The sequence below is a fragment of the Myotis myotis genome, unplaced genomic scaffold, assembly GCF_014108235.1.
Source record: "Myotis myotis isolate mMyoMyo1 unplaced genomic scaffold, mMyoMyo1.p scaffold_m19_p_7, whole genome shotgun sequence".
In the NCBI taxonomy this organism is placed as follows: Eukaryota; Metazoa; Chordata; class Mammalia; order Chiroptera; family Vespertilionidae; genus Myotis; species Myotis myotis.
The window spans coordinates 38983665-39007416 of NW_023416379.1; the positions used below are offsets into that span (position 1 = coordinate 38983665).

General features: G+C 48.0%; 1 protein-coding gene across 2 annotated transcripts in view; it reads right to left on the bottom strand.

Moving 5' to 3' along the window:
* Positions 1 to 5637: 5637 nt before the first annotated feature.
* The window catches only part of LOC118660448 (sine oculis binding protein homolog), a 160430-nt gene continuing 142315 nt past the window's right edge, over positions 5638 to 23752 (bottom strand). For both annotated transcript variants that reach the window (XM_036317903.1, XM_036317902.1), the window contains one exon: positions 5638 to 7563. The gene's annotated coding sequence lies outside the window, so the exon portion shown is untranslated. The remainder of the gene's footprint in view (positions 7564 to 23752) is intronic.

Genomic DNA, 23752 nt, shown 5'->3' on the forward strand with positions numbered 1-23752 from the left:
ACCGAACAGCTCAGACCTTCAGCAGGGCGTGAGTGCTGTGACATGCGGACGGCTTAGCTCTGGTCCTTGCTCCCAGGCTGTCAGAGGAAAGCAGATGAGTGGAAATCAGTAAAGAGCTATGGGCTGAATCCCCCTGAGCATTCCTATTTGTTGGATTATGAGGCTGGCAGTGTTTGCAAAGAATTCTTATTCTGTACAGAAATTTATTGGAGGTTAAGCCAAGATGATAAGGGCAACTGCATTTTTCCATAACTCAAGCTAAGGGAACCACTTCTGTGCTCCTCTATGTCTCTTCCAAGATAAGGTGACATATGTGAAGGTGACTGGTGTAAAATTTGGCCACCGTGAGGTACTCAATCAAATGCGTGCACGCAGGCATCCATCCATCCACAAGAGGGAGGACAGAACGTGAGTGTGCCTGTTAAGTGTAGGCTCTGTATCAGACTGCCCACGTGGAGTTCCAGGCTCTGACACTTAGCCTCTGTGCACTCAGTTTCCTCATCTGTAAAATGGGAATGATAACAGCAATTATCTCATAGGGTTGTTGTGAGGCATAAGTAAAATAATGCAACTGAATGGCACTTAGTGTGCATTGGCTAAATGTCATGACAATGAGCAGTGGTGTTCATTCCTTCTTGGAGGGGTTCAGATGACTGTTGACTTGGCCCAACGCTGCATGTGAAGAATGGGTGAAGAAAGAGGACGTTTTCCGTTCTCAGAGTTCTGGAAGCAGGTTGCACTGACATCATCAGGCATGTGCCCCATTGGCTGGTTCAGATTTAAATTGAGTTATGACCTAAATTGGTGATGGTACTTCTGCAGCCGGTGCCATGAAAAGAGCCCTGCACGTGGGGGCCGAGGGTCCGCCTTGGCTCTATTACCCACTAGCTGAGTGACCCCGGCCCATCACTTACTCTTCCTGGACTGTATCTTCCTCATCCGAATGAGGATTATAGCATGTGGTTTTGTGAGACTTGCTTGAGCTAATCTTAGTGACGGCCTTGGTTGTGGTGTCTGGCATATGGAGGTTGTCAACATTCCATTTGTTCGGTCAGCTAGTCGACCAGGGATCTGATGGCCCAGCCCAAAATCGACTGTCAGGCTTGGATTCAGCCCCCTGCACTCTGGGCAAAGTGGTGCAGCCCTGTGTGGTCCTGAGAGCTCCACCACTGCTCCCAACATCCCTCCACACATCTCAACAAGTGCCATGGGGACAGCCCAACTGCAGCTCAAAAACTCACGCCCTAACCGGTTTGGCTCAGTGGATAGAGGGTCGGCCTGCGGACTGAAAGGTCCCAGGTTCGATTCCGGTCAAGGGCATGTACCTTGGTTGCAGGCACATCCCCAGTCGGGGGTGTGCAGGAGGCAGCTGATCGATGTTTCTCTCTCATCGATGTTTCTAACTCTCCCTTCCTCTCTGTAAAAATCAATAAAATGTATTTTAAAAAACAAAAGAAAACAAAACCAAAACCTCAAAGCAACAGGAAGTGGAAAGCAGCTCCTGGCCCACGTGTTCCCTTTCTCCCTGCCCCCGAAAATTTAGCGTGGGTGCCAAAGTGCCTCTCTCTTTTCTTTCTTTCTCTGAGCTGCTGGCACCCCACCTCATCTCCCTCAAACTTGACCTACAGATACATCAACAGTGGTATTCTGGGCATTGTCAAAACCAGGTGTCAGGAGAAGTTAGCAGTAGATATCTTTGCTCCCCAAACACAATATGAAGGTCCAAGACCTCTCACGCTCATGGTTTAAGCACCAAGTAAGTGACCTGAGTCTGCAGCCTGGACCATGGGACACCCTGGGCCCTAGTGAGGGGGCTCAGCAGATGGGTAATGTGGGCGTTGGAGCCCACCGCTGGGATCTGCCTCCGACTGTTTGTGGCACCTGGGACAGAAACGTTTTCACCTCCAGGCCTCAGTCTCTTTGACCATGAAATGGGGGTGATGGTAATAGTAGCACCTCCCTCGCAGGACTATGATAGAATGAAATAGGCCAATGTGTGCAACATCTGTCCAATCCCCATCTCAGGGGAGGCCCTTCCTCTCTCTAGAAGAATGACATAGGCTGGGGGGCAAGTGTTCATATCATCCATAGTCAAGAAGACAGAACAAGAGGCCCTTTCTGGGTATTGAAGACTAACTTTCCATCCATACATGTGTCTAAGAGTTAAGAAACTATCTCATTTCCAAGGCTCTTCTGAGTAAGAAGTGCAATAGTCCCGTGACCTGGAGTCACTGTGCAGCACAGACATCCCAGGGCTGGTCTCGGCCCCCTCAGGAGAAGCCCACACCCGTGCTGACCCGCTGGGTCAGGCGGCACTGGTGCCTCCCTCCCTTGAACACGAGAACAAAATGAAACCCTGCCATCTTCCTGTTGCTGCACAACTACTCCGGTTTTCAGGGTTTACTGTTCCCTTCCACCAGTAAGGTAATGGGATAGAAGTGCCTCAACTCCATCCCAAGGTGGAAAACAGCCTTCCAGGCTGCCTCGTTAGAGGGCCACTGCGCCTGCCTGCACGGAGCCCCAATGACGACGTGGGAAGAGCAGTGCAAAAAGCGGCTCTTTCCCTTTAAACAAGAGACGTGGGCGTCCATGGGAGAAGAGACAATCGCACCACAGGGAAATCAGGGGTGGCTTCACGGAGGGGTGGCATGGAATCTGAGCTTCGAAGGGAGTAGCTTATTAATTGTATTAACAATAATGGTAATAAAGAGGGCTTTCCGCCCAGCGGGTGTGGCACAGTGGGTTGAGTGTCATCCCATGAACCAGGAGGTCACGGTTCTAATCCCGGTCAAGGCACATGCCCGGGTTTTGGGCTCCATCCCCAGTAAGGGACATGCAGGAGGCAGCCGATCAACGATTCTCTCTCATCATTAATGTTTCTATTTCTCTCCCTCTCCCTTTCTCTCTGAAATCAATACAAACATTTTTTTTTTTTTTAAAGAGGGCTCTTGCCCTAACCGGTTTGGCTCAGTGGATAGAGCGTCGGCCTGCGGACTGAAGGGTCCCAGGTTCAATTCCGGTCAAGGGCATGTACCTTGGTTGCGGGCACATCCCCAGTGATTGATGTTTCTCTCTTATCGATGTTTCTAACCCTCTATCCCTCTCCCTTCTTCTCTGTAAAAAATCAATAATATATATATATATATATATATATATATATATATATATATATATATATATATATATATATATATTTTTTTTTTTTTTTTTTAAAAAGAGGGCTCTTTCCATGTGCTGGGCCTGGGCCATACTGGCAATTCAGAAGGGATCCCCAGTCCTCAGGGACTTTGCAGACTGGCAAAGGGCACAGGCAGGTAAGCAGCAGGACGAGCAGAGTGATGTGCACTGGGATGGAGGTGGGCAGGGAGAGGAGCTGCCCCAGCAGGGGAGGGAGGAAGTGGTGCTGGCAGGCTCCCCAGGAGAGCATCACCTGAGTCCTGGTGGGCTGCAGAAATTGCCCAGGGAAGATGAGGGAAAGACAATCGAGGCAGAGACAGCTCCGTGTGCAAAGCCATAAGAGAAAGAGAGCAGCGGCAACAGGAAGGAGCTCTGAATTGAGTGGGTGAAGTGCAGGTGGGGTAGTGGGCAGGGAGTGGATGGGGCTGAGAGGCGAGCAGGGGCCGTTGGGAGGGCTTTGCTCGTCACCCTGGACCTTGGTGTGGCCTCTGTTGGCACAGGAACCACTGATGTTGAAGCTGGTCAAGGGAGCTAGGACGCAAGCCCCTGGAGTGGAGGCGGAGCCAAGGCGGAGAGGAGTCCACGTGAGTCTTGAGTGCCCATGCAGCTGGGCCTCGGCCCTGGCCTCCGGCTGTGCCACGTGGGCAGTGTGAGCCGTGAGCTGGCACCTACAGGCCTGCCTGCGGCTCCAGCTGCCCTTCAGCGCAGAGCTGTGAATCCGGGCTCCAGGTGGGCAATTCCGTAAACCCTGGAAACAGCCAGAGGGCGTCCTGGTGAGCCTACGTGGCCCATCTTTTCCACAGCCCCATCCTCCCAGGGGTAAGCCGCTGTGGCGGGGGCCGGAGCTGCGTTCGTTTCCACTGTGCCCTCGGCATCAGACAGGGGGCCCGGCGTCCAGTGGGGGTTTATAATCACCAAGGAAGACACCGCCTGACTTGTTACTCAGAAAGCAGAGTGGTCTCGGCACTTCCCCACACTCAGTACTTGTGCGGTAACGATGAACACTCAACCCCTCTGGCTTCATTTAAAACATGAGGGCTATTTTAGAACAAAACCGAATCACTACCACAGACATACAGGAAGTCAGAAATGGCTCTGCATGAAGATGTCAACAGTTTTTCTCTAGGCTGGACGTGCGACCCCTGGCACCCGACCTCCTGGGTTTGAATCCCATTCTGAAATTCACTAGCTGTGTGACCTTGGGACATTACTAACCACACTGAGCTCCTGCCTGTTCATATGTAATAAATGGAAAATAATAGGGCCTTCCTCGCAGGGTTACTATGAATATTAAACGAGGCTAATAACATATGCTCGGTACATGCTAGAACTGTTTTTGCATTGTTATTTCTATTAGTCTTTATACATAGTTTTGCTAGCTCAAGAGGATTGTGTATTCAGGGATACAGCCTAGGTCCTAGGCCCTAGGAGAAGGAAGAGGAGGAGGAAACGGTGTACCGATGTCTAATGAGATGCCACGGAGTCTTTTCATGTTGAAATAAAGGCACCTTTTGTTTCCAGAAGGGTCAAAATGTTTGCCTGACCATCTTGGACTGCAGACAAAAGCAAAATCGATATCCCGGATGATTGTCTCTATGGCCAAGTCCAGATGAATAAAGCTATCAGGAGGGAACTTTGCATCAGACAGCACAGCTGGGTGCGCCCGCCCCTGGCACTTCCTCAGCTGGGCCCGTGCAGTTCTGACGGGGTTGTCGTCCTTAACACAACCCGCACGGGGAGCCTTCGAGAGGCCTGCAGGTGGCACGAGAGAAACACACCCGCTCTCCAGCATCCACGCCTGGGACGAGCACTTAGAGGCAAATGCTGATCGTGCCCAAGTGTCTAATGAACATTTGTCGTTCGGCAACCTAAACCACGTCAGCGTGGGGCTGCACCGGTCAGCTCCCTTTCTAGGCTTCAGTGTTTTCCTATGTAGCACGAGAGGACTAGACGAGGTCGACATTGATTAGAACTGTCTATTAATGTATTTTCTGTCTCAGACACTTTCTGATTAATTCAGGCACCAAGGAAAAACCAGTGACCCGCCCCGTTCCCATAAAGCTAAACGAAAGCACTTGCCAGCCCACAGGTGCGGTGGTACGCGGGGGCGTCAAACCAGGAGCGAGCTTTGCAGCTTGGAGGGGCTTTTTGAGCCTTGGCCCCGAAGAAGGCCAGGACTTGGAGAGCACGTGGGAAGGCCCAGCACAGGCCCTGCCCGCACTCCTCACGCCACACCTGGGTGTGGTCAGCAGCGGACCCCCAGCAGACCCTTGGGCTCTTGTCTGCAGGGAAGTGTGACCTGCAGCAGGTGAGGAAGGGCCAGCGTCACCCCTATATCTCAACAGCCTTTCAAACTCACTGGATTTATTTATAAAAAATGTTTCCCTGGAGGAAAGAAATGAACACCTTCCGTAACAAGGAAAATAACAATAGTCATAATAATGAGAAAAGCAAAATAAGCACGTGTAAGTGCATTTTTTTCCTTAGAGATTTATTTTTGTTTGATGGATCTGACACCGGTCAGGGAGAGAGGAGAATGTTGGGGGCCCCGCAGGGAGATGCGCACCCTGAGGAAGGGCTGCTGCCTCCTGCGTGGGCGAGGCTGGTGTTGGGGTTGGTGGGCTGTTTAAATGTGTTGCTGGAAGTTTTCCTTTTGTTCACTTTTATAAATCTCTTCCCGGGCTTGCGAGCTTCCCCTCCCTCCCCCCCGGCCCCCCAGTTTCATTTTTAAAAAGCGAGCTCGCTCGCCAGGTGTGTCCCCCAAGCTCTCACAGCTCTAATAAATAAGGAGCACCTGTAAAACAGTAGCTTGACGTGTGAAGTGACTCTGTACAAAGGAGAATATAGAAATACAGTATGTACACCGCACCCACGGGCCCTGGTGCCTCCAGGCCTGCGTGACCCCGGCTCGGCCTCGCCACCCACCCGCCCAGCACCCCTCCTGCGGCCGGCTCAGCAGCCTCGTAGGCAGGGGCACCTGGGCCCCTCCAGAGGGAACAATTGCTTTATTTGAGTTAGTAAACAGATACACTGAATCACAAGGTGATTTGATTTTTTTTCTTTTTCTTTTTTTTTTTTTTTAGTTTTCTTTTTTGGGGATTTTTTTTCTTTTTTTTTTTTTTTTTCTGAACTCATCAGAATGGGATACTCCACGACTGTCTCACCGACTCAGTGCCAGTACACATGCTCTAGAGGACTTCTGACTCGCAGCTACAACGGTACAAGTGCACACAAGAAAACCTACCCTGTTATCCTCCACCCACCGACTGAGGATCCAATTGCACATTTCTCTTAACCATGACAGGAGAAAGCAAACAGTGAAACAGAACCATGGGCGATCTTTCTCACTTTCCCTCTTGTTTTCATTGGTTTGTCCATACCATTCCAATTATCATGAAAGGGCTCTGCGTATAGAGAGATTGCTTCACTGGCTTCCTGGATCACCGAAAACCATCAGGGTTGAAATTTCATCCAGGTCTTTCGTGACGCCCAGCAAATATTCCCCCCTCGGATTATTTTACACCTGGAGGGCATTTTGGTCTTCAGTTCAACACTCTTGCTCTGTTCCCAAATGGGGTGCTATTTAGGGGAATTTAAAGAGAAAGCTGAGAAGAATAAACATTTACCGAGTTCTCTTGGCATTCGGTCTCTGAAAAACCACAGTATAAACTATTCATGCTGCTTCTTACATCTGTCAAATCGAAAATTAAAAGCCATAAAAGTGTAACACTGAAAATATGGCATTAGAAAGGATAAAGGTGGCCTTTGTAAAAATAACAAGAAAAGTGTATCAGCCAATAAAATATTCTAGCTCTTCATTTAAAAGTGCATCCTGGGCAGGACAGAGATGAGTCTGAAGTGCCGGGACTCCAGGGCGATCCCTCTCCGCCGTCGAAACGGGAACAGCGTAGGTCCGAAACCGTACAATGCAAATCACAATTCTTCGTGTAGCAGCAAAACCACAGCAGTTTTTTTAAAAAGTATAAAAAAAGATGTTTTCAAATCCGTATCGTCTTCCAGTCCCACCCTCTGCGCCTTGAGGATGGAGCGGGGAGCCTACCTACATTGGTCCTTGTGGCTTGTTGGCGTTTTGTTGTTTTAAAACCGAGGGCGAAATCCCTAAGTTCCTCTGGGGAGAAGCAGAGACGGTGGCAGCAGGAAGGCTGGGCCCGCTGGCTGGGTCCGAGGAGAGCCGGCTTCTCTAGGCTGGAGGCCACCGAGGGAGGCTGCTTCCTCCGACAGAGATGCTTAACGACGGGAAGCCGCTTTATTTGCTTGAGTTTTAGCCAGAGGGGGTGGTGAACTGAGCAGCTGGTGCCATTGGATGTCGTGCCATGGCTTGCTCTGCGCCCTCTCTCCACGCAAGGTGCCCGTGAGCCAGTGCTCCTGGAAAAGAGGAGAAGGGCCGTCAGAACCCACGGGACCAGCCATCCCTCCCCCCACGCTCAGAGAAGCACCCCCTCCAGCCTCCGGGCAGGCCCACCATGAGGCCCCGGAATGAAGGCAGCATGGTGGGATCTCAACATGACTTTCATTCACGTCTCTGCGTAAGGCCAGCGCTGCCAGCTTTGTGTGAGGAAACGAAACTCGAGTCGCTTTTTGGAATACCACAATGAGCACCACGCCCTTGCCCAAGGACATAACAGCATCCTTTGCTACCTGCCCGGCCACTTCCACCGTCCATATCACAGCATCCACTGGCAGGAGGTCTTTCGAATTGCCAAGGTCACCTCAAAGCCAGGCAAGGTCATCATGGGACCCTGGAGTTGCAGACCTCGCCCCTGTATTCCATGCAAAAGCCCTGGTGTTTGCTGCAGAGGAGGAAATCCAAGAGAGTCCCTTCTTAGCACATGAAACATTACTGTGCACAGACTCCCCCTCAGAGGGTTCTCACAGAGGCAACTGAGCTGGAAGCAATGCCCCCTCTGTGGGTCTTGCCTGGCAAAGGTGAGCCATTCATCTCTCTCCACATCAAACCACACGGAGTTCGGGACTGGAAGGCTGTCCACCAGCCAGGTCCTGGGATCCCCAAGGCAGAGCATCTGAACAGCATTGTTCACCAGGAAAGTCCATTTCTGGGGAATGCCCACCCCAACTTTCACCACAGGCATTAGGCTCTGCCTCACCGTCCCTACTGGCTTATTTCACTTGCCATATGGCCCTTGGTTTAAAATATGACTTCCTAAGGACACCCAGTCACTCCCAACAAGCAGCCACATAGAAATCTGCCAACTCATCTAGGAAGTCCCTGAGGGCTGGGGCTGTATCGATTTTTCTCACATCTCTGTACCCAGCCCCCAGTTCAGCTCAACACATATTTGTCAAATGAATGACGGTCAAACAGCTCTCACGCCATGCCCCAAAACAGTATCCTTTTTTCCTGCCAGTGAGTGAGGGTGTCAGAAATGTGCATGGGTAACATTTGGCTGACGTGCGGTGGTGGCAGAGGACTCGTAAACATCGTTACAACTGCTGAGATTATTCCTAGAACAAAGAACAAATCATATCAGAGAGGTGATAGAATTTAGAACTTGAAGCGACCCCAGAGATAATATACTACAATTTCCTCATTTTACGGACAAAGAGTTGGAGACCACAGAGAGACCTGGAAACTTGCTCAGAGTGTCTGCAGCACGAATTCAGCACAAGTGTGAGGACGGCCAAGTGCCCAGTGGGAGGACTAAGCACAAGTCTGTGCTGTGAACCCTGCTCGCCGAATCTGGGCTTTAATGGTACCGATAACACCGATCAACCAAAAACAAGGCTTGGAAATCTGAATGTGCATGACAGGAAATGCCTGAGTTCCCCAAATCACATTAAATCACCAGATCTGTGTGCACTTAATATGTATATTAAGTAACCAAAGTGAAAATGCAAAACACCACAAGTATGCACTGGGGTGGAATTACAGGGCATGGAAACCTTTCCATTTGGCATGGTCAGACTGGGAAATGTGGTGTTTATTTCTGAATAAAGAGCTCACTTTGATTTCTTCCTTTCCTTTCTTCCTTCCTCCCCTTCCTTCCTCCCTCCCTTCTTTCCTCCCTTCTTTCCTTCCTTCCTTCCTTCCTCCCTCCCTTCCTTCCTTCCTTTCCTTCCTCCTCTCCTTCCTTCCTTCCTTCATCCTCTTCTTCCTTCCTCCTCCCCTTCTTTCCTTCCTTCCTTCCTTCCTTCCTTCCTTCCTTCCTTCCTTCTTTCCTTCCTTCCTTCCTTCTTTCCTTCCTCCTCTCCTTCCTCCTCTCCTTCCTTTCTCCTCCTCTCCTTCCTTCCTTTCTCCTCCTCTCCTTCCTTCCTCCTCTCCTTCTTTCCTTCCTTCCTCCCTCCCTTCCTCCTCCTTCCTTCCTTTTTTGAAAGAACGAGACAACAGCAAGAAGGGGCATAAAAACAAGAACACCAAAAGCCACCATCAAACAAGAGGCCACAGAGGGTTGGGCAGGAGCCTCGGGAAGGACAGCAGCCAGATGCACGCGTGGCTTCTCCCGGGACAGCTGCCTCTCACTGGGGCACAGGCTGACACTCGCTGTGGGAGAGGGGCATGGCCCCACCTCTGGGCTGGGGACAGGAGTGATCAAACCTTAGAGTCCCAGGGAGCCTCCGGATCCTGCCTTTCTTTAAAAAGGAAAAGGGGGGACAAATGCTTGCCACTCCCTCCCATGCCTGGGACGCACCGCCATTTCTAGTTGCTTGGGAACACTGCAACTGCTTCTTCAAGGAGGTGGCTTTCCCCCTTTGATGTAGTCATGACCCCAAAAGAGGATCCCTTCTCAAATAAGTTTCTGTTCAAACCCCCTTTGGCCAAGGGCCACCGCGGACAGCACCGCCACTTGGGGAGCATCTCAAGGCTGCTGTAAGGGACCGGAAGACGGATTATAGTGAGAGCCATTCTGGAGCCTTCACTACAGCATTTGCCATCCCAAACACTATAATAAGCACTATTATTCTCGCTATCTATTATTGTCTGACAAATAATATGTGTTTTTCCCGAAGTTCTAAAGGGTGCAGCTGCACCACACTATTTTTCGCAGCCCCGCTCCTGCAGCCCCGAAAGCCGCGCCGAGCTCGTTGTAAGAGCCGGCAAAGCGGACGATCTGCTGTTCCTTCCCTCTCGCCACGTATTTGCCGTGTCTGGGACACACACAGGCCAGGTGGCAGCGCGAGTACCTGCTGCTGAGAGCATTTCGGGGGGGTGGGGGGGACTGGTCCTGAAGCCATCCTCACTCACTCTTCGGGCTCCTGGTCAGAGGGGTGCGTGTGTCAGTGACGGAGGAATGGGCTCCGGAACCAATGGAAATGAAGAACCACGCTGGGCTCCCCCTTCCTGGTGGTTACTGGTAGGCAGCTCAAGAGTGGGGAGGAAGCAAGCCTGGAGTTTCAGAAAGTGACCATGTCAGGAAGTTCCAGAGCCTGAGGCGGTTCCAGTTTTGCCTTCGCCAAGTCCAAGGATCTTACGGAAGACCCGTCTTGTCTAAATTTCTTGATTGGAGCAAAGGGGGAAGTCACACAATAAGTGAGACACAGACTCAATTACAGTCTGGTGTGACCCCCAGCTAGCCGTGGGACCCTAGCCCTGCTCCTTACCCTCCCAAGCCTTGATCCCTTCTCTGAAATGGGTGCCTGAGTGAGTTTTCTATTCCATCTCCCACCTCTCATATTCTCCAATCGTGGGATGTTTGTACCAAAGCCAGTACCAGCTACGGAGGATTATAAACTTGAGCGTCTGGATATTAATCTGTTATGAGTGTGTAAGGAAGACTATTCATTTCTGGACCCTGAAGTCCAAAGTTTCAGGAAGAGTCTCTACTGACCACCCCACACACACACACTCACTCACACACACACACTCACTCACACACACTCACACACACACTCACACACACTCACCTCTGGAAGAGATTTTTGGAGTGTCCCTCATTGCAAGAGGTTCTGTGGAAGTGGCTATATTTGTGCATTACATTTGGGTTCTCCTCTGCTTTGGGGGTTTGTCTGAAGGCAGGACAACCCAGGGCCCTGTTACATGGACTGTCACACACACACCTTCTATCCCACATACCATGTCTGTGCTGCGTATGAAGACCAGCTCCACACGGCATGGCCGCCAGTAGGCAGGTATGACCAGGTGCCTTCAGAGCTTCTGCCCCTTTGGCCAGAGGAGTGAAGTGTCCTCACAGAATCCTTGCTGCACATCAAATGCACCGGGAGAGGCCCTGTCCGCCTGGGCCTCCGAGGAAAGCCCTGCCGAGAATGTGACTGACTTACTCATCCTCCTTTATCACACACCAGTCTTCGGAGAATTATCGAGAATGCAGTTGTGCCTGAGTACTAATAAATTCTTTCCATTGATACTGTCAAAATATGGCCATTCTTTCCTTTTCTTCTTTGGCCTTTACAGCCCAAGACTTAAGCTGGTTGCATTTACAAGGAAAATTTATGATTTTCAAGCAACCACTCACCAAAATAAACGTGTGTCCAGAGAAAAATGCCCGTCTTATTCTACATCCCCGCACCCCGTTGCTCAGTGGTGCTGGAGCCCACCTCCCCAGGAAGCCCGCTTTGATTAATCGAATCCATTTTCCAAACTTTTATTCATCTTTCCTTCCAAAAAAATACCTTTGTAATTAGCCTAATCAAAATCCGGTATGTCTGTCCTGTCTTACCTGTTTAAAAGACAAGCTCCACGTGTCTGTCATATTTATTCCCAGGGGCCCCAAGCCCTGTGGCACCACCTCTAGGATGTGCAAGGAATGCCTGTTGCCAAGCTGGCTTGCCTTTGCCCAATTACCCAGGCCCTACCAGGGACGCTACTCACTCAGGCACAGCGACCCATCACTTATCACAGTTAAATACAGCCATTAACTGCTGGCTTCGGCCACCCTGTTTATCTGGGACAATAACGAGTCCCTGAGGACTGGACCGCTCTCAGGTAGCGGCAGCTATTCTGGGACACTCACAAGCTCGATGAACAGAGCCACCTGCACCAGCTGATAAGCCCGGGTGTGATGCCAGATGGTGGTCTCCCAACCAGGCCCACTCCAGAAAGAGCTATGGCTTGGCAAGGTTTTCCCAAAAAAGGGTTCTCTCTCTCTCTCTCCATCAACCATTGCTTCCCGAAGTGTTTCGAAATGGCTTTTACCAAAATGGAAGCATTTCCAGTAATGAAATGAGTGGCATCTCTTTTCTTACAGTTCAGTAATTGATGAAAGTCATTAAAAAATCCCTTCTCCCACCAGTGTGATTGTTATGGGAAATAACCCGAGGGGAGGGCGGGGTGGGGGCCCAGGGTCAGCTGCCGCTTAGCTCAGAGCTGGCTCTGATCTGAATCACACCTTCCTCGCCCCTGTGCTGCTCATGTCAGGCTGCTGACAAGCTAAGGCTCATGTACATTTTTAAAAAATTAAAACACAGGCCTTGCTTTAAAAGAATACTTTTTTTCTTTAGCAATATCCCTTATTTTATTCTTTAATCAATAAAACTCACAACCATATAAGACCCCCTACTGGGATAACTCCATCTTTAATTCTTTGTTTTATAAATTAAAACTTTGGTTTTCTTTGCTTAGCTGGTTGTATGAGTGAAATGGGCAGAGAAGTCTGTTTAGTCTTACAAGTCATCGCTGCTATTTCTTGCTGACCTCTAAGCGTTCCTGCTGGACAAAGAATCCTGGGCCATGGAACCCCCTCTGTGCACTCACAGAGGACCTTCACCCTGGACAATGGATCGACTGATTCTCTTTACCGCCCACAAATCCTTTCTGGAACCAGGGAGTTTAAGCAAACCAAGTGCCCTGTCACTGGCCCTTTCCTGAAAGCAGGGAGGGATTTATGGCTAACAGTGTACATTTTTACAAAGGCACCGGAGCAGGTGGCTACCTCCATTCACAAGAGGAAAATAAAATGAAGAATTACATGATGTAGTTCATGTTCTGCACGCATTTTTGAAGAAGAGCCTAGAGCCCTATGCGCCTGGCTTTCAGGACCAAGCGCTTCCTGTAATGGTTTGGAAATGCGGCAATGTTGTCAGAGAAAGGAGACGAATTGTATTGAACACCTACTCTATGTCAAATACTGTGCTAGGCACTTTTATATCCGATTTCACTTGGAAACAAGTCTACCTTACATACTTATTTCACCTATTTCATTGAAACAACGTTATTGAGGTATTGATTATTATCTCCATTTCACAGATGAGGAAACTTTCCCAGGAAGGATAAGGAAATTACTTGCTCAAGGTCACTGCCAGGAAGGGGCAAAGCTGGATTGGAGTCTAGCTCCCACAGTCCATGTTCCCCTCCAGGGGGCGCCGTCCTGATTCCCCTTTCCTCTCTCCCTTTCACCCTGACAAGCCAGGTCAGAATTTCAGAGCTGTAAGGGCCACTAGGCATATACAGTCCAAGTCCTTGCTTTGTGAAAAAGAATTCTGAGTATTTAATAAGAAAAAAAAAAATCATTGTGTTTTCATTCAAGTCCCATCAATACACAAACTAGCTGATGCCGGATCATGTGCCTTCCAAAACTTCTGCCTTGGACAAGAAAAGGAGATGTTCATTGTGTTAAGACTGAGTTTGTTATTTCTCTCTATATATTTTCTGAGCACAGGCATTCTAAGTTAAAAAAAAAGAATACAGAAAAAGGCAGCTTTATATGGCAAGTTGCTATGGTCTATGGATCAATAATAGATTTAAAAATTTTAGGTGAGGTCTGAAAGAGTGGTCTTTCTGACACTTCATTTATCCTTTGCAACCAGCCCATTAGCAGAGAGAGAGGGGCAACTACACTATAAAAAATAAGAGCGAGCATACTGATTCCCCACTGCACCCCCTCCCCACACCCACCTCCACACAGCCAAGGAGACAGAGTGCGGTTAATAATTGCTTCTCTGCAACCCATCAACCCCAGATGTTCAGGTACAACCTATTTCCTCTCTGAAATCAGTTGCCCGCTGGGAGGAAGCGATGCCATGGGTGGCAAAAATATGACTCTGGTCCTTGGCACGGGGTGTGTAACTCAAGCAGCTTCGCTGGTATCCTGTGTCCCACTGAGAGGAAAGGCAGATGAGGACTCAGGTTCTAATCCAGGCTGCACCACTCTGTGACCTTGAGCATTTGCTCTGTCCCAGTAGCTGCTTATAAAAGTGAACCAGACATCTTATGAGAATTTGAGGCTTCCCTAACCTCCAAGGCTGATAGCATGGAAGTGTTTTGTTACCTACCATTACACATCTGAGGGAAGAAGTGCTGGGCTGCAGGGGCCACCATGGCAATTCTTAGTAAGTACCTACTATATGCCAGGGCACGTAAACTTCTGTTGTTTACATTGGAGCCTGATAACTCTATGAAGTAGGGGTTATTAGCTTCATTTTGTGTGTGTGTGTCTATATAAGACATCCTCAGTGGTTTTGCATGGAGATTCTGGAGCCAGGCTGCCAAATTCCAGTGCTACCATTTACTAGCCAATGACACCAGGTAGGAGACAGCTTCTCTGTGCCTCCGTTTCTTCATCTGAAAAATGGGTTTAACAATGGTATCCTCATTGGGTTATTGTGGGCATTCAACATTTGGAACACTGCCTACACATAGAAAGTGCTCAATAAGTACTAGCTGTTACAATGATTAATGAGGAAATGCAGGCACAGAGATTATAAAACTTGTCCACATGTTCTCCGCTGGTTTTCAAACCCCAGCAGGCATTGCAGCCCTTCCTGTAGGATAGTTACTGCCAATTCCAGGCCACCCGTGATGTGCCACGCTCTACGTGTTTTCTTACCCGTCCCTCACAGCACTGGTATTAGGACCTAGAGACTAATGCTCAGAGAGGCTGAAGCCCTTCCTCCTTCACCTGGAAACGGCTCTGCCGCTCGGCCCGGGATGTGACCCCAGGCTCATCCCCTCTGAGGCAGACGTTCTTACCCACGAAACCACACGGCTGCCTCCCCCTCTGCTGGGAGCCCGCTGTCGCCACCTGTGGTAGCTTCAGGTCTACAGCCTGGGACCTTAAGAAAGATAAAGGGCATCTCCAAAAGTTACCAAATTTCCATAAAAGTGCCTGCCGGCCTGGGGAGGATCTGATTCAGACTCAGTGACAATGTCTGAAGGTGTCTGCGGTAGAGCAAGCCAGCCAAGCCCCATGGCTGCTCTTCAGTCCAAGGACAGAGCTCTGGGCATCACTGTGGCCACTGTCCAGTCTCTGTGTTCATCGTCAGGGAAGTCCTCTAGGCGACGAGGAGAGCTGCCACTTGCCTGTACGGGCCGCACCACAGCCCACGTCTCGGCCTCCCTCCCCTGCTGGCCTATGGCTCAGAGCAGCTGGCCCATCAGAAGGGCGGAGCCCCTGCTTTCGTGGCAAGGGGGGCCCAGCCAGCCTCCCTCTTGCCTGGACTGCAGCACACTCTTGGATTGTGAGGTTTCCTTCCACCGTGTGCTGGAAAGCCTCCTAAGTCCTACTCTGGGCACCAAGAAGGGGTTTCTTCCCCCCACTGCACTGCCACCATGGCTTTACATACCTAAAACATAGATGGGGCAGCCACCGCCCCCGCACTGGAGGGAGAACAGTCCACAGTGTTTAGAATCACCCGCTGGTAATCAGCCTGTCATCAGAATGCAACCTTAGTGATGCCAGTCTTCCTCCTGCTTCCTCTCAGTGTCTGAACAGCCGCTAAAGTAATGGTCCTCAAACACAGATTTCATCCTGTCACTCCTCTGGCTGAGGTCATGGCGATGTTGCCTAAGGCACAGAATACAAATTCCACAACCTCCTGCTCCTCCACCCCCCTGCTCTCCTCTAGCCTCCTGCCTCTCTCCCTCTGCAGCTCAAGCCCTTTGCCCCAGCCACGTTGGTAAAAGGGACAGTCCTCTCTAGTGTGACTCACTCTTCTCTGCACCCATGGCTCTTGACAGCCCATTTTGCATCCTTATTCCTCCACTCCTGCCCGCCAGGCCACGTCCCTCCCCAGTTTTAGGACTAATTCCAAATCGCCTGCTTTATGGAACCTGCATGAAGTCAGTGTCCAATACAGTTAGTTAAAACTGGATATGTTTCACCCTGGCTGTGTGATTTGGTTGGGGGTTCGATTCCCAGACAGGGCACATGCTTAGGTTGTGGGTTCAATCCCTGGTTGGGACACGTACAGGAGGCAACCAATCGATGTTTCTCTCTCACATTGATCTTTCTCTCCCTTTCCCTTCCTCTTTTTCTAGAAATCAATGAAAGCATATCCTCTGTTGAGGACTAAAAAAAAGAAATTAAAAAAAAAAAGAATATGTTTCACCCTCTCAGGAAATAAATGAAGACTATCTCTGAACCATAAATAAGTGAAAAGAACTGCCTCCTTGTGTTTGGATATAATAAGGAGTTTGTTAAGTTTTGTGGACCATAATATGTGAATTAAGTATAAATAAAGAACTCTAAATGTAGGATTTTAAAAAAACAACCTTATTATTCCTGTGCACAGGAAACACACACAGATGAGACAGAACAAGTTGGTCAATGATCAGACAGTGAGGGGCACTGTTAAAATCAGAACTAGAATCCTGAACCAGTGGCCCCTCATCTTCATTTTCAAAGCCATAATGTTTTTTCACAAAATTTTTCATAGTTTTCCAATTAGCATTTGGGATTCATGTTGCTCAAACTTTGGTGGATAGCAGATATTAAGTCCCATATGTCTGATGCCATCCTATTAAATGGGAGGAATCGAGGGACCTGGATGTCTTTTTGGTTTGGCAAATTGTGGAACTATTCTTTCAAACATTTGGGGTTTGTCTAAAACCAGAACTTATTTTGCCAAGCATGTTGGCCTTAATTTTTAAACCCATGTGTATTTTCTTTTAAATATATTTTCATTGGTTTCAGATAAACCCATGTGTATTTTAAAAGACAGTCAATCAATATGTTTCTGACTCAGTTACACTTAACTCTTGAAAATTCTGTTTGGTAAGAGCTGTTAGATGCCCAAGCAAGTTTATGAGCCTTTGTAAGCCATCTTTCCCCCCGTTCTTATGAGAAAGTTGTATTTTGCCAGCCATAAGAGTGTGAGCCCCAGAGGCATGTGGTCAGTTTGAAATTTATAACCTCCTAAGCTTAAATGGATTCTAAGTTTGGGAAAAAATTTTTTTTCCTCTCCTCTTTTTCATAGTAAGTGCATAAGTAGGGAGCTGTGATAAAGACAGGATCCTATGTCCTGGTTTCCAAAAATGGCTGAAGTGAGTGGTGAAGACGTCAATCTAACCACCAATAAATTGTCCCTAAGACATTGGGGAGGAACAATATGACACATGGACACAGGTTCAGATCCAACATGCTAATGGAACATTTTACTAATTACTGTCCGGGTAAGAAAAAGAAGTGGGAGTCAATAGGATTCATGTTGAACATTTTACCTGTAGAGGACTAGAGAACTTTTTTTTTTTTAGTTACAAACAACCAATCCTGTTTATGACTTTTCATACATTTTTAAAAATAAGCTGAATCGACTAACAACGACAACTGAATTAAAACCAGAAAAGCAGGAAGAAGGTGCGTGCCTGCTGCAGTGACCTCACCCTGTAGCTTCTATATATAGTGATGCTCAGATCCCATTCAATTAGAGTATTCTGGTGGGGGGAGCGCTTTTGGATAAAGTACTTAAATATGGCTTATAAATATTTAAAGAATAAGCATCTAACAAATCATAATGACAAAGTTTTACATTTGACCACATGTGCTCCAAATATCTTGAAATTACTCTAAATATGGGTTTAAAATATCAAAAGCACTTGTTGATGGGATGCAGAACTTTGCGGAGCAACTTAAACCTGATCACTCTTGCTCCCACAACACCCAATCTGCACAATTTCTAAAGTGTGCGTGTGTAGGTTTCTTTGGAAGGAGATCATGTTACAGTCTGAATTTCTAAGACGAGAGTCGAAGAATGAAATATAGGGTTTCCCCTTCTCTCACCAAATGCAGCTTAGCCACTTCGCTCCTAGATAATTTGTTATTGTAGGTTGGCTCAAATTTAAGACAGTAACATTTTAGAAACACTTGGAGAACGAAGCCAGCTGCAAGGAGGATATCATTACAAACTGAGACACATGTTGTATGGGAATTACCATTCATTTTCAATACCAGGAACATGTCTGGGGAAGAAAGCCATGCAAATGAGGGATATACTTTTTAATTGCGGTTTTTGGACGTTAGGTCAATGTTTCATATCAAACGAGTCCGTGAAGTATGTTTTTCCCTTTTGTGCTTTAAGTGTTATCAGTCCTATTCTTACTTCCCTTTTTACCCAAAACAAAACACAGCTTGCTAGCGAAGGAAGACAACAAACCAGAGGTTCAGGGGGAGAAATGATGAGACAATTAGCGGGGGCAGCCAAATATCTGGATGGGGTGAGGCTGGGGAGCATGGGGCAGCTTTGATTAGTCACAGTCCTGACCCCATGGCTGCATGGAAAGGCAGCCCTGCTCGCGTAGTCCCGCCTCCCTATCCCGAGGTGTGCATTTGGGCAACATGGTAGAATTGCATAAGCATGTTGTTGCTTAAGGCCACAGCCCTCGGTCCTAGGAGCACAGAGTTAAGGGATCGCAGAGGCAACTTGACTGGTTTCCAATATAAGAACGTGTAGTACACTCGGGAGCTATTAGAAAGCAGGAGAGATTAATTCCAAGTTTCTGTTGCTATTGCTTTTGCTCCATTTTCACTAGAATCTTTTCAGTGACCCTTAAAATAATTTGTGTGTGTGTGTGTGTGTGTGTTTTCCCCTCCTTGTTGACGGCCTCACATTTTCAATCCTGGTCCCACCCTACTTTTTTCCCCTCAAGCAGAAGGCTGTGGAAATTCACCAATCTGGAGAACTCTATGTGGTTAGTTTTTAGAGCTGGCATCCAAAATGGCACTTACTCCTTCTCCTTGATGCCAGCCGGTATGCTGTTTAACTTTCAAAGCTAATGTATTTGTTTCTCTGAAATGGATTCCTTTGATGCTTTTGAGGCATGCAAAAGAAGTTTACACATGCGGAGTACATTGCCTTAACACGCGTCCACACCGTAAGTGCTATGCATTTACAATGGCAACTGAAAAAATACAAAACAGCCTGCCCGTGACAGGGTGAATGAAAAGGGAATGCCCAGCCTCTGCCCCGCTGGCACCATCTCTTTGACAAGAGAGTCTGGCAAAGGCCGTGATGGGGGTGGAGGTACGTGTTCCACAACATGAGGTAAGTGTTCCATGCTGTGGTGTATTTTGGTCTTCAAACACCTCTGCCCCTCCGCAAGGCTTGTCTGCGTGAAGGTAGGTGTAAGTGACTGAACCATGATGCCCAGGCAGCCGCTCAGGCCGGCGAGGGAGTGATTCATTGGAAACCAGACAGGGAGCTTATTTCCAAAGCCTTTCTGGGCAATGGCTTGTTAGTAGGCAGTTGAGTGTTTCCCCCATTCCAAGCACACTCTCTGCAGGTGAGGAGGCACGCTAGGAGCTGGGGAGGATGGGGAGCCCCAGACGTGGCCACGTCAATGCCCTGTTTGTCAGACTCTGGCCACACCACGCCCTTGGCCTCAACAGCAGAGCGGAAGGTTTTCCCCTGAAGGGCAACGTCTCCCTGGACGGTATGAACTTGGAAAGTCCGAGTGTGGCGGAGTATCTCGCTTCCCTTTTCTTCTTTCACCACAGGCATTCACAGGGCCGGGTGACGGAGAAAAGTCTATAACCTTTTGCATTTTGCCTCTAAGGCCATCTTAGGGAGGCCAGTGCTACATTATGTAACCTCCTCAGTGATTCTGCAATATTAGGTCCACAACAAAAATTGCTAAAAATGAATTCTAAGGCTTAAAGAGAACTTACAATTAATTCAGCTTCCTTATAGTAATAAGAAAAACTCCAATTCCGATATTGCTTGGTGGCAATAGAAGATAATCCTTCAGAGATGTAAGGCATACTTTTTCATACTTAAGTCAAACTCTGTAGACCTCTCCTCCCAAGAAAATGCCTCTGTGCCCAGGCACATAAAACATTCTACATAAATCTACAAGGAACTGCTAAAGGCCACCCACAGACTAGTCCCTGGAGCCAGGAGACCAGCTTCAGGGAGCGGCCACATGGGTCAGAAGTCTGGAGATCAGGGCCAGGACTAGCGCTGCCCTTGCACGACCCTGGGAGTGAGGTCCTCTTTAAAATTTGTGCACTAACCACCTCCTTCCCTTACCTCAGTCCCAAGCCCACTGAAGATGGAGGGGTATGGCTACATCTGAAAGAAATAAATACCCGGTCACAGAAGTCATTTCCTACTCCATCAAAATCGCACTGGGTTAATAGCCAAAAGCCAGATACTTGCACATTACAAGCCCTCCTTCAATCCCTCCTCATAAGGGGACCCAGCAGCATTGAACAAGATGTGTCTAAGGCCCATCTTGACACTGCTTATTCCAGAAATCTCTCCTCTCTGAGCCTGAAGTGACCACAGCAAGCACTCTCCCAGGTCCTCGCCACTCGTGTGTGCACGCTGCAGACCTGGCTCTGAATGACCTACAGCCAGAGGTGGGCAGCAGATGCATCCTGACAGGTGCCGGAACTTCAACGCTAAGGTTCATGTCAGTAATTAACATTTCCAACAATCAGCTACTGGAGCACTGGAAATCTCAAGCCTGGCATAGGATTCGCACATCCCTCTGGCACTGCTTTTCTCTCCTCACTCTGTTTCTTCTCCTTGCTTTAAAAGTAGGCACCCATAGTAATGCTTCAAATGTACGAACTTGACTTCCCAGGAAGCCTACTACTCTCTCAAACTTCTCAGCTGGAGAAACTAAATTGGCAAGAGTTACATGTCACCTCTACCTTTTTGGCTTTCCTGATGAGGTGAGCCCCCTGACCCCCTCCTGAAATAGCCCTTTCTAGGACCGTGGCTCAATGACCAGATGAATAATTAAACTCTAAAATCCAAGAGGCGAAAAAACGACAGCTGCCTCCTCCAGCTCCTAAGGAAGACTAAAGTGGAGGGGAGCCCTGCTGCTGAGGTGGGGGAGGGGGGCGGGGGGGGGGGGCGCGGGCACCAGGAACTGGGGCCGAGGAAGGCAGTCTCAGATTTTCTTTCTGGCTTTAGGAAGACATACGAAAACTAGGAGCCACAAAAGTGGGAAGTGGTATGGACTTGCTGCTCCTCAGGAATGGAAAAAGTGAGGGTGAAAGGGTTATTCACAGTACACATTTTTTCCATTGATTACTTAAAGAGACTATGTCATTTCCCTGGAAAATCGAGGAGGGGGGATATTTTCTTTTGAATATCTTCAAACATTTGCAAATGGTTACTCTAAACTCCCCAATGTACCATAAACAAGTGTAAACTGCAGAAATTCAGAAAATGTGCAAATACAAACAGTTATCCCCAAGCTCTAAGGCAAAGACACAGAAGGGTGTATTCCATTTATAAATGGAATTCTTTGTGGATAGAATAGTTTGGGAAATGTTTATACATTGTTTTCCTTATTATTTGGGGGGATATTTTTTTCCAGCTTACAGAAGCTGCAGAACTAGTATTTGGAGTCTTAAAAGTTGAAGATTAAAGTTTACAACCTTTTAAAATCTTCAACTAAACTTCATTAGTTCTGCATCTGGGGAAAAATCTGCCCATTAAGATAATATGTAATCATACCAACAAACAAGAAGGCATAGAGTCAGGTAACCAGGAACAGGATAACTTCAAAATGGGAAAAAAGACACTATAATTTGACAAGAACTAGCACATATGATTACCTCCTTGAAGACAACTGTGGCTACCTGGATTATTCATTTCAAGATACAATCTGCTTTGACTCTATCTAAAATGGTGACGGGGGGGGGGGGGAGTAATACAATATGAGGGTGGTGGTATAGTGAAAAGAATGAAGAACACTGATTGAAGCTACTGACTGACTTACCTATGAGAAATACTATAATGAGTCACCAACAAGCAGGTGAAAAAAATCACTCACCTGCACCTCACCCACCAAACCCAGCCCAGGTTTGATTTTGGTTTTTAATGCTTTCCACTTTGGCTTTGAGTCATCACCAAACACTGTTCACTATCAGGGCACAAAAGCCACGCAATCCTTTATTTCACAGATGCATTTCCAATTTCTACAACCAGACGAAGGGGCTGGGTTTCCGAAGGCACAGAAGAAACCCAGGAAGGGGCTGAGGGCGTGATGAATTATGGCAGGTTGAGACTGTGCTGCGAGGTGACTCGGAACGACAGAGGGCAAGAGAAAATGTGATTTAGTGGAGGAGAGGCGATGCTTCCCCCATCTTAAATCACGTGCCTTGTCACCTGCTGTAGCTGGCAAAGCCTGAGCGTCTCAGACTTTAGAGAAAAGCTGTAATTTCTTGGGGGCCCATCATAAAAAGAACTAATCTCAAGGGGCTGCGGGGTAATTTCATCACGGTATCTTCTGAAACTGGCTAACGCCAGGTCACTATTTTTAGTAACGACTCTGGGCCACACGCAAGACGCTCACCTATTTCTTTATTCGGAAACATCTATCATCCAAATAGCCATCATATATTTCATGCTTTTATGTGCTTTTGGCCAGAGGCACTTAGGCTACTTATGGGCCAGAGGCACTATTCTTGACCTGGTCACTTCTCACTCCAGTAATGGTAGTAAAATCTTCCACCTTCCTGTTTTTCCTTTTATGTCACTTGAATGAATGATATTAGAATGTGTTTAAAATGACAATTCCAGTGCTTCCAGGCCATCACTTTTTTTTTTGTTCCCACATCTCCCCATTACTCACTGCTTTGTCAACCAGATGAAATGACTCTGGTGGAGAAATCTGGGGCATTTTCAATAGAGGCAACTCTAAGAAGGCTGAGGCCATCTGTCTTCAGACAGCAGAACTTGTAGATGGAGAATCAAGAAGAAATGGTGAATTGATTTTAAGTGTTCTGCTCCTACTGGCAAAGCCATCCATGGAAAAGGAAACCTCAAACTATGATGGCTGAGAATCCCTTCTTGCACCACCCAGCAAGCCCCTGGCTCTGGCTCTGTGCCTCCCAGGCAAACTCTGGCTCTCAGTTACACGCGTGCTTGTGTAAAGACGCTGGACCTAGGGGCAATGGTCTGGACACGCCACATCGAGTGTTCTGGTCCACGCCTACATTGCCCGCTGTGGACTGATGGGTTGTTATTCTAGGTTTGTTGTTATGAAAACAGGAATTGGACAGTGTCAAATAAAAAAAAAGGAAAGCCTGAACCCTGTCCACACACTGAGAGAAGTTGGTAGGTAGGCTTGGTTTTTCTATAGGAACTTTCCCCTCAGACCACGATGGTGGATAAAAGAATTGTATCAAGCACTGTAATAAAGGGACCAACTAGCCTATTCTCTTTTGATGGCTTAAAGAAAATGTAGCTCTGGTGCCAGGCTGGATTTGAATATCGACTCTGCTACTAAGTTGATGACCTTGGACGAGTTACTTAATTTCTGTCTCAGTTTCTTCATCAGTAAAATGAAGACAATAATACTTGTATGGCTTGGATCTGAATAAATACTATTGAAAAGCACTTAGAAGACGGCCTGTACACAACGAACGTGAGCGATTGCTCTTCCTGTGCACGCCACTTCCCCGCCCCA